Source organism: Silene latifolia, chromosome X (assembly GCF_048544455.1).
Source record: "Silene latifolia isolate original U9 population chromosome X, ASM4854445v1, whole genome shotgun sequence".
In the NCBI taxonomy this organism is placed as follows: Eukaryota; Viridiplantae; Streptophyta; class Magnoliopsida; order Caryophyllales; family Caryophyllaceae; genus Silene; species Silene latifolia.
In genome coordinates this window covers 6,015,975-6,027,241 of record NC_133537.1, presented here as the reverse complement: position 1 = coordinate 6,027,241, position 11,267 = coordinate 6,015,975, and the positions used below count along the sequence as shown (strand labels likewise).

The following is an 11,267-nucleotide window of genomic DNA, read 5'->3' as shown; positions in this document are numbered from 1 at the left end:
TGCGAAGGTATTCTTCCGAAGAGGGTTCAAAGGCATTCCAGGGAAGTATCCCTGGGTTTTAAGTATGTGGTTGACCACCAAGTTGGAGTAGGGATTATAGTATAAGGGTGCCAACTCACTTTCTATGACACTTACACTTTGGAAGCCCCCAAGTTCGTATATAGGATCTGCAAGGACTTGATTGTTTGATTGTTTTTCGATTATTGCCTTGATGGGTGACGAAGTGATCGTCACCACTTTGCCATTTAGTGGGATCTTGATCTTTTGATGAAGGGTGGATGTTACTGCTTTGGAAGCGTGAATCCATGGCCTTCCCAGAAGTATGTTGAAGGAAGCCTCGATGTCCACTATTTGGAAGTTAACCTTTCGTTCAATTGGTCCTGTGGCTATGGTTAAATTAGCAAGTCCTACTACTTTTCGTCATGTACCGTCATATGCACGCACACCTTGATTGGTAGGGGTCCAATCCGACTCTTTCATGCCTAGCTTGTATGCCGTTTTGAGGGGTATGACGTTGACCGCGGAGCCATCATCCACCAAGGTCATTGGCACATTCTTCTTTAGACAAATGACAGTGATGTATAGAGCAAGGTTGTGATTAGCGCCAAAAGGTGGCAAATCGTTGTCCGAGAAAGTAATAGGATTACTTAGCTTTGGTGATTCTTGGAAGACCAAGTTGACTACATCTTCAGGAGTGGAGTTATGCGCTACATTTAGCTTGGCCAGAGCTTGCAGTAAAGCTTGGCGATGTGGGAATGAGCTTGCTACTAATTGCCAGACTGAAAGATCAGCCTTTGTCTTCTGTAATTGCTTGAGCAAATGATCAGTGGAGTCATCTTCGTTGTCATTTGGTGTGACAACGTTGGTTGGACCGTTTTGAGTAGTGTTTTGATATGGACGACCCGAACGAGTTAGGTGGTCCACATCTTGGTCCTCACCATTTTGGACTATTTCCTTGACTAGGGAGTTTTCAATGAGATACTCGTCCTCATCATCATCGGCCCAAACCCCATTGACTGCAGCTAGTTCCCTCATTCTCATGATATCATCTTCTAGTCGTATGATTTGATCGACTAGTTTATCAACCACGATGATTATTTCTTGCATAGTGGCATTTTGAGAGAAGATTAGTGGCACATGTTCTTCGGGTGTTGCGTTGGGATTGCGTAAAGTTGTTACCATGTTTTCTAGTTCCCAAACTTGTCTATCCACACTCCTTGCCCATGTAATGAAGTCGAAAATGGTAGGGGAGATAGTAGAGTAGAGCCCTTCATTCTCGATTGCATGAACTTCATTTTCGATGGGAGAAATAAGGTGTGAGCAATCTAAGTTAGATTCATCACTTGTGATCACTAGAACTCCAAGAGGATTCTGAGTGTTGTTGGGCTTACCTCCCGGTGGTATCGGGAGTCGACCATCTTCAATCATGTCTTGAAGCACGTTTTTCAACTTGTAGCATTTTTCTGTGTCGTGCCCCTTGCCCCTATGGTATTCACAGTACGAATTCTCGTCCCAAAACTTGGACTTCCTTTCGGGTTCGGGAGTAGGTCCAATGGGTTGGAGTTTACCTTGCTTCATTAACCTTTTTAGAGCGTTGGAGTAAGTGTCCCCAAGGTTTGTGAATTTCCTTGGTGGGGTAGTTTTCTTGGATGGCTCAAGAAGGTTAACTTCATCGGTCTTACTAGTAGAGCCGTATGAACGACTTGTGGACCCTTGATATCCTCGACCCACCGTTTTGGACAAGAGTCCTTTACGGATGTCATCTTCAATCCTTGTCCCTAGTACGGTCAAATGTTTGAAAGTCTTGATGTTTTGGTATCTCAAATGATTGGCGTAGATGGGCTTGAGATTATCCACAAACTTCTCCACAAGAGTAGCCTCATCCGGGCGTTCTACTAGTTGAGTGCTAGTCTTCCTCCACCTACTTAGGAAGTCGGTGAATCCTTCTTTGTCATTTTGGGTAAGAACCTCTAGAGTACGCATGTTGACTTGGATCTCGACATTATCCGCATATTGCTTGGAGAACTCGATTGCGGCATCTTCCCAAGTAGCGACCTTCTTATGATCTAAAGAGTAGAACCATTGCCTTGGGATGGTATCAAGAGATGAAGGAAAGATCCTTAAGAACATCTCGGGTTTGATGCCTTTGATAGACATGTAATCCTTGAAGGCCCGAATGTGGTTCAAAGGGTTCTCGTGTCCCTTGAACTTAGGGATATCCGTCATACTAAAGTTAGTTGGCAATTTGGAATTGACGGACTCATACTTGCGATTGTTCTCCCTATAAATGTCATCACCCTTAAGGTACATCAATTGCTCCTCTAGGTATTGGAGTCTTTTCTCAGCTACAGTCATCCCCATGAGAGGATTTTCATCCTTGGATTCGTTGTCAGAGTCACGTAGTACTTCACTTTCATGAGGGGGAAACCTTCCCTCTACGGCATAGATACGGCCCTCGATGAGCTCAAGGCGGTCATAGGTTTGTTCTTGAGTAGCTTGCATTTGGGCTAGCGCGGCTAGGATTCAATCATTACTATTTTGAAGTTGGTTGAAGTTTGTTTCATCACTTGATCCGGGCATCTTGGAAACTGGATAAGAGATCGGCGACGAATCAAAACACGATCGACCATTCTAACACACTTGCTAAAAAGAAGAAATGTTTTGACTCGTGAAGTGGGTGTGTGCCACTTGTGTTGAGTGAGTTTTGAAGTAAGACAAGGTCTTTGAAAATGTGTGTCCTAGTCAACTATGGTGTAGTTGTAGGAGTGGACTCGAAGTGAGGTTTTGAAATGGGCTTGTGGCCCGAATTTTGACACGACAAATGGACATAGTTTTGACCGGATTTTGCGCTAATTAAAAGCCCATTTCGAAATTTTGCTTGAAAATGGGTTTGATTTTTTGAAAAATCGTCATGGTTTTGTTTAGAAATGGTGATCATGTAAGGTATACACATTTATACAAGCATTATAACGGGATGCTGAGTGCATTTAAAAGGGTTTTGGTTTAAAGGGTGGGTTGCCATACCGAACCATCAAACCCGAAGTCTGTGGAGAGGCTCGTGCCAAATAAGAGTAAGGCCGATTCCTAGTCCATTTCCTCAAGTAGTGAAGGCCCTTGATACAAACAAGAGTAAGCATCATGGTATGGATGACGTCAATCGCTATCCATCCTTAGGCCCAAATAAGAATTAGGACCGTTTAGACGGGACGATTGGTCGTATGGGTTGGGTTAGGCCTAGGAAGGCCGAATAAAACGGTCTAGGAAGACCGAGTTATGAAAACCGACAATTGTCTTGTACAAACTATTCCCTAACCTTGTTCAAGTTTCACCCTTGGCTACACGTAAGTGTATTATCCCAGTGAGTCGCCAAACCGTGGACAGCGGGGGCCACGGGGGCGCTTGGGAAACAAGCGTTTGCATTTGTATGGAGTCGCCACCAATTTTTATGGGAAATTGGAACCGTTCGAATACCTCGTGCCATGTCAAGACACAAAGTAAAGACATGAACACTAAGCAATCGTTACCCTTAGCATTCTATGTCTAGAATGACTCTCGTGGATGCCAATGAACACGGGTGTTCACAGATATCTGGAGTAAGGGGTGAGGGTACGTATTAGGAAGCTCTTTTGATCGAACACCTAATCCCGCCCGCCTCGATAGCGGCCTTTACTAATGATTAGGGAAGTTATTCGTACTTGATATATCGTCGGCTATATGCATGCAATGCAACATCCAAGTTTTAATCCTAACATGTGAAGATTAGACTAAGTCGGTGAACAATTAATTTAACATGCAATTAATGTCGAAGTAGGATTTATGTTCAATTACATGCGAAAACATACAAACAATAAACGAAATACAATAATTATAAATTACAATAATGAAAATTACAATAATTACAAAGGATTAGGCGATTTATGTCGAAAATACCTTTAAAACGGATAATTTGATAAAAAGGAATAAAAGAATGAAATAACAGGAATTAGCGTGATATTACGGATAATAGTCAAATAATACGTAAGCTAATTAAACTAGGTCAAGGCAGAAACGGAGTTCGTGGACGAACTCGGCCAGAAACAGCGCAAAGCGAGAGTGCGTCCTTTGAATAGGCGCGCGTACGCCGCATTTCCTTGGTTCAGTTCTGGCTGTGAAGCTGTAATTGCAAGTTGTTAATGTTGATTGGTGAATTTAATGATCGATTGATGATATTTACTCGGATGAAAGTGATTAATAGATTATTTAACATGCGAATGAGTCGTGAAAACAGTAAAACATGGATGAGACTGCGGATGCAAACGAATTAATTACAAGATGGAATAATGACAGAAGTGAAAAATATTAATGAGTCAAACAAATTAAATCAATTAATTAGGTTAGATATGATGGATTAATGACGAATATGCAATGAACATGTGAATAAGCAGATGTAAACTATATCAAAGACGAATTCCAGAAACTCAATATTGACGAATTGAATCTCTACAACCCGGAATTGAATTTAATGACGAAAACCCGCAAATATTGGATTATTTGGGATTTAAGTCGGATTTATGATGATTAAAACATATTAACGATGATGATTATAATATAAATGTGAATTATATACTGTTATGAAGAAGAATTAACAAACAAACGAAACAAAAAAGGATTTTGGAACGAATAACGAGAGATTTAACGCGAAGAAGAAAGGAAGCAGAATCGGCGGCCTCACGAAGAGGCGCAGCAGAATCGCTCCTTCAAGAGGCGCGCGATTCTTTGCGTCCTTTCTCGACGGTTATCTACTGGAAATCCGTAAAAAGAGGTTTTAAAGCATGGTTTTAGAAATCGGTTTTAATGGTATTTTCGACATAAACCTTACAATTGATGATACAAAAAGGTAAATACAATAAATAAAAGAGAGATTACACCCTCAGACTTACATGTTGACGAAACGAGAAGGACTAAGATATCGATTAGTGATGCTCGACGCGAATGCAAAGAAAGTGCCCTCGTAAGAGGAAAACGATTAATTAATTAAGTTGATTATTGGTGTAGTTGGTCAAATTGGTCGGTCATGCAACGGGGAGGCTGGTACTCAGAAGGATCCGAGCTTACGTGGTCGAAAGTTCAAGCACGTAGACGCCAAAAAGTAAGAACAAAGTCTAGAATGCAAAGGGAGAAGAGAAGGGCGGACACTCGCGCGAGAAATATGAGGAGCGAAAGCTCCTATTTATACTAGTCACGTGAAGGAATTAGGGTTTCGGAGACTCTTTGGAAGTGAATCTCGGAAAGATATGAAAAAGATACGAGAAACATGCGAAAAGGGCACAGGAAGAGGCGCGGCACCCATGCGTCTCTTGGAAGAGGCGCAGCACCTGCTGCGTCTGTTCCCAAGTGGTTTCCTCCTGCAGAAGAAAGATCTCCGTGTTTGAGTTTTGGTAGGACGGAAATAATTCGGTTTTCCTTAATATCTTATGTGAATATTACGGGAAATTGCTTACTAAAAGATAAAATTTATGAAATATGGAATAGAAATATCCGGAACATTCCAACATTCGACTCGGGATTTAACGGTTATCGAGAAAATGGAGACTCGTTTTAGGCCCTGACTCCGAATGTACTCTAATTACTGTCAAAACGACCGTATCGGGACGTAGATGACAACTAAGAGGTAGACATTAATATTTGAGCAATCACTTGACGATAATATTACGAATTGTCACAAATCGTTCCGCGTACCAAACATGCGGTCCAATCATCACCGGGTGGTTTGCGGAAGGTGCAGAAATGAGGTATCTACAACTTGGATCACTCTTCATAAGATATAATCACGCGTTGGGGTGCCCACAACGGTCTCGGACACCTCCGCCGCTATACGAAATACTTCCTAAGGTTGTCTGTGTTCCAGTGGCTCATTAGAGGCACACCCTCCATGTCTGTCAGCCGGTATGTCCCCGGCCTCATTTCTTCAACCACCATGTAGGGTCCTTCCCAATTGGCCGTCATCTTACCATGGATGTTTCCTTTGTTGGTTGCGGCCGACTTTCTCATGACAAGATCTCCTACTCTCAAGTCTCTTTTGTGGACCCTACGGTTGTAGGCTCTTCTCATTCGGTTTTGATATACTGCCAAGTTGAGCCGTGCCGTATCTCGACTTTCTTCGACCAGGTCTAGGGAGGCTCTCAGACCTTCTTCATTTTCGTCTGGGTTAAAGGTTTGCGTTCTGAACGTCGACACCGCTGCTTCAATTGGCAGGACGGCCTCAGACCCATAGACTAGGTGGAATGGACTGTACCCTGTTGCTTCTTTCTCCGTGGTTCGAAGGGACCACAGGACGCCGGGTAGTTCATCAGCTCATCTTCCCTTTAGATCTTCAACCTTCTTCTTCAACCCGTTCAGTATTGTTTTATTAGCTGCCTCCGCCTGCCCGTTGCTCTGAGGGTGGCAGACGGAGGAGTATGCAAATTTGATACCGAGCTCTTCCAACCAATTCATCACCATGTCGCTCCAAAACTCTCGGCCGTGGTCAAATACAATGACTTGGGGTAGCCCAAAACGAGTTATGATGTTCTCCCAAATCACCTTTCTTACGGCCGCCGTGGTCTTGGCGGTGTACCGCGACCTCGACCCATTTGGTGAAGTAGTCAACGGCGACAATCAGGTACTTCCTTCCTCCGGAGGCCGTCGGAAATGGTCCTAATAGATCCATCCCCCACTGTGCAAATGGTAGGGGATTAAATCTGGTTGCGGGTCTCGGGAAGGTGCATGTATTACGGAGCATGCATCCGACAATTCTTGCACTTCTTGGTTTTTGCCCCGAATCTTTCAGCATGGTAGGCCAGAAGTAGCCGGCTCGGAGAGCATTGTGGGCTAGCGTTCTCGCCCCCATGTGATGTCCGCAGATGCCTTCGTGAATCTCTGTCAGTATAAGCTCCGCGTCGGCTGGGACGACACACTTCAAGAGTGGTCTTATTACGGACCTTCTGTACAGTTTTCCTTCGAACACTAAGTACCTTCACTACTACAGATACAGCCTATAACAACGGGTAAAAACCGTTGTAAAATAAAAAAGCGGACGTTGTTAAAGCGGCCGTTGTAGAAGGTATTTACAACGGTTTGCTTATTTAGGGAAACCGTTGTCTAAAGTATTCACCACGGTTAAAAGCCGTTGTTGTTGGGTGTGCTCCGTTGTGGAAAGTGTTTCAAAATTTTGGAGGGAATAATATAACAACGGTTGTCGTATGTATAACCGTTGTTGTAACTTTCCCTCCAAAATTGTGAAGTCTTTTGACAACGGGTTTATGGTACATACCCGTTGTTGAAATTTTTAGTAACAACGGTTTTATGTTTAATACCCGTTGTTGTAATTTTACCTCCAAAATTGTGAAGACTTTTAACAACGGTTTTATGTTTAATACCCGTTGTTGAATATTATGCGCGGGTATTTGTGAATGTCATTCACAACGGTGTTATTTTTATTAACCGTTGTGAAAGGTATTCACAACGGTTTTTTTTAGTAACCGTCATTATTACAAACTCCTAATGTTTTGAAAAAATAAATTTGTTTCATGCCATTCAAAAACCTGCATATGTCAAGAAAGACCATATACCAAAGACTAAAAGATAAATCACAAATTGGGTTCATCGAACTCAATAGATTCAATTCAACCACAACAAGAAATTTGCATCATATATATATATATATATATATATATATATATATATATATATATATATATATATATATATATATATATATATATATACTTACAAGGAGTTGAATTTACATGAACTAATCATTCCCTAACTTCAACAAAAAATTTACTAATAAGTTGATCTAAACTCTGAGTATCATGCATTTCTAAATATATTCTAAGACGTAGTTGCCCCACATGTCTCTTACCTCGTCTATATCTACACTTGAGTACTTTGCTCAATCTGTTGTGACGGGTTGATTGCATCTTCGGAAAAAACAAAGAGAAGACATTATGGTATATATAGCAACAAGCAAGACAACATTAGCAACATCATGGTATATATATATATAGCGAAAGCAAGACAACATTAGCTCTAATTTAAAAAAAGTAATAAACACATGTTTAAATTATTACTAACCTTGTCTGGAATAACGAGATATCTTCGCCTAATAATCTCCAACATGAACCGACAAGCGTAGTATCCACATTGTATGCTATCTGGCTGGCGAGGGGCCTATTATTACATAAAAAAAAACAGACGAGAGAAGGCTCACATCAGAATCTTGAACTTTAGGTATTGTATTAGTATTAAACAGAGATTTTGCACTTAATGTTATTGTATTTGAGCACGTACCCCTGTTATCGTAATAAAATCAGGGCCAACATCAGAATCTTCCGTGGGTTGATCCTGCTCGTTTGCTCTTTTCTTCTTAAAGGCCCTTTTTTTTAAAAATAAAAAAGGAGGCAGAAACTAATTTTTTTAGGGGCAAAAATATGAAAGAGCTTTTTTCTATAAATAAAAAATGAAAATGTTATTATAAATAAATCAGTATTATAAACTTACATATTAATCAAGTGCTTAAAAGTCTCGCTTGGTTGATTATGTAAAGAGTCCAACCAGAAAACTTTCTTCTTTGTCGGCATGATGTCTGCTAGCACCCAATGAGTCCTACATCAAGAGACATCATCATTATTAACAAGTACATATATTAGGTATGAAAATGCAATTGTAGGGGGAAACGTAATATTAATTTGTTTATTACCCTTTTTCATTATAAGCGCCAAAAATCAGCTTCTTGGTTGTCGCCAATTGCTGAGCAATATAATCTACCCGTTGTTCGAACGAGAAATCCGGAATAAATAAAGATAAAACATAGGGGCACAGGAATCCGTATAGATCAGATGGAATTTTCTTCTCGGGGATCACTTTCAATTTCAATATCCTACATTATTACGATATTAATTCCGGTATTTAAAACACTATCTAGTAGTCAGAATATTAGACTATGAAATTATTTATTAAGAAACTTACTTCATCCAAACAAATATGTGTGATACATCAATCTGGTCTAGGCCACCTATACGGCTAGCGATCCCATGATATAAGCGCTTGCGCTCAAATTTCCTAGAATATCCTCCTCGAGCGGAATAACTATCACTTGCTCGGTGGCTATGCGAAGGCCGACCTCCTCATGCGATCTCATCATCGTCACCGTTCTTACTTTTTGCATGTAATCCTTCCCTTTATATTTTGTGGAGTTTAAACTCCTAACTTTCAGTCCGGAAAGAATGAGTCTTTGATTTTGTGCTACTACCACCAGCCTACACATGTAGTAGATAATTAAAATAATAAAAAATCCAAAGGTAACATATCCTAGCAGTTGGAGTAATAAAAATAAAAGCGTACTTAATTAAATACCTCGTCAACTGCTCTTTTTCAATGATGAGGTAGTAGTAGCGAGTAAGACGACTGGTGGGGACTTAGGCTTATCAGTCTTTTTTGTCCCCTACACAAAATTACCATGCTTCTTATAAATACAGACAAAATATAAATAAAGGGAGCGAGGTTTTTAAAAAAAATGGAGAACTTAATTAAATACCTCATCAAGTTGTTGTCTCGACGAGGTCGTTGACATGTCTGTGGACTTAGGCTTATCCGCCAAAGCCGCCTTTTTTGTTCCCTACAAAAAAAAAATAACATATAAATTTAACATATAAAAACATTCAACAATTAAAAATGTAACATATATATAAAGGTATTTCTTCTAACCCCAACTGCTTTCCATTTGCTCAAAGTGGAGATATCTTCGCCAAGTAGATGTGAGTATCGAGGCCATTGGATGAAACTTCCAAGCGCATCTCCCGAATGGTAATGTCGTCACGAATGGGACAGCGGTTGAAAGTTTTCATGGCCTGGATTGACTGTAGTTATCTCTACTATTCTATGATTCGGCAAAAGTTTTTCGCCATGAACTACGCTTTCAGCTGCTGCATTTGTTTTCTACGAGACCCCCGCCAACACGCACATGTGGCTTTTCGATTCTATTAGGGTCGGCAGAATAATGGCCTCTTGTTTACGGCCCGAAGAATATACACATACATTATTATATCTTTGCAAAAACGCTTCAAAGATTCAAAAGATTTTGCAAAAACGCTTTCGTCTCGGGCCGATTTTTGCACAAACTTGACATTCATATAAATTTAACTAATTAAACACTTCATGCATACCTTACTGAAAACAGGGAACGACTTGAAGGGGATGTATCTTTGTTTTCCATCAGCCGTCTTCTCAAGTTGCATCTCCTTTTCAGACCCATTATTTACCTAATAAAATTAACCATGTCAGAAGTTGGCAGTGAACACACCCCGATCTTACCCAAAAAAAAAAAAAAAAAAAAAAGTAAGGAAGTATTAGGTACACGATCGGCTTTAGTTGTTACAACTTCTGAAGCATTATTAGGTACCTGATCTTTCTGAATCTCGTTGACCGATACTTCCTTCTCATGTATTGCCAAAGTAGTAGCGGCCTCTTCACCAATCTGTTGTACCTTATTATTACCCCTTTAGAAATGACATCCTCCATCATCTTCACTTCTTCTTCGGAAAGCTTACCTCAAAAGATTCAAATTTTAGTAGTACGGATGCCATTAATCAAGTCGCTTGCCAAGAATGTAATGTGTCCGCAATTTTTATCCCAACAATAACATGTGAATTGAACTTAAATGAAAATAATAGAATAAATGTTACCATGTCAGGCGTTCTCGGACTTAGTCTTCCTTTTCTTCTTTATCTCGGGCGTTTTCCCATAATATTTCGTTACTCCAACCTGTAACGGACGCCCCTCAAACGACCTGGATGTTCGGGTCGGCCGATCGCTCTAGCAAGAACGTCATTACGACCACCGGGAGTGAATTTCCCTTCTTCTACCTCTTTCAATACGTTATCCTATAATATATTAAATAAACTTCAAATTATATTTGTGACTAAAATAATAAAGTTAGTAATGAACTCGTCTTAATAAAATAATGCTTACTATGTTGGCCAAAACTTCCTCATCATATTTGTCATGCGACGACCGGGATCCTTTAGGCGTGTGCCCATGTTTATAAGTTACATGCCGATCCACCTCTTTCACTCCCTTTGCCACCTACACATTAACATGGTAACATTTATACACGTAAATGTGTATCAATGCAAGTCCAAGTGTGATTAAAAAAATAAAGTCTCACAGGGCAATAATGCATGCTACTTACGAGGTCCTCTTCTATCTTTCTGTAACCGCCTCGAGAACCATAGAATTTCCCCTTCTTG

General features: G+C 40.4%; 2 long non-coding RNA genes across 2 annotated transcripts; both read right to left on the bottom strand.

Moving 5' to 3' along the window:
* Positions 1 to 8,100: 8,100 nt before the first annotated feature.
* Positions 8,101 to 8,582, bottom strand: LOC141621167 (uncharacterized). The gene is made up of 3 exons (XR_012532124.1): positions 8,521 to 8,582; positions 8,311 to 8,395; positions 8,101 to 8,190 (listed from the first exon to the last, which is right to left on the bottom strand). It is a non-coding gene; the product is annotated as an uncharacterized LOC141621167 (long non-coding RNA).
* A 2,280-nt stretch (positions 8,583 to 10,862) lies between these two features.
* On the bottom strand, positions 10,863 to 11,267 carry LOC141621166 (uncharacterized). The gene is made up of 3 exons (XR_012532123.1): positions 11,210 to 11,267; positions 10,990 to 11,103; positions 10,863 to 10,901 (listed from the first exon to the last, which is right to left on the bottom strand). It is a non-coding gene; the product is annotated as an uncharacterized LOC141621166 (long non-coding RNA).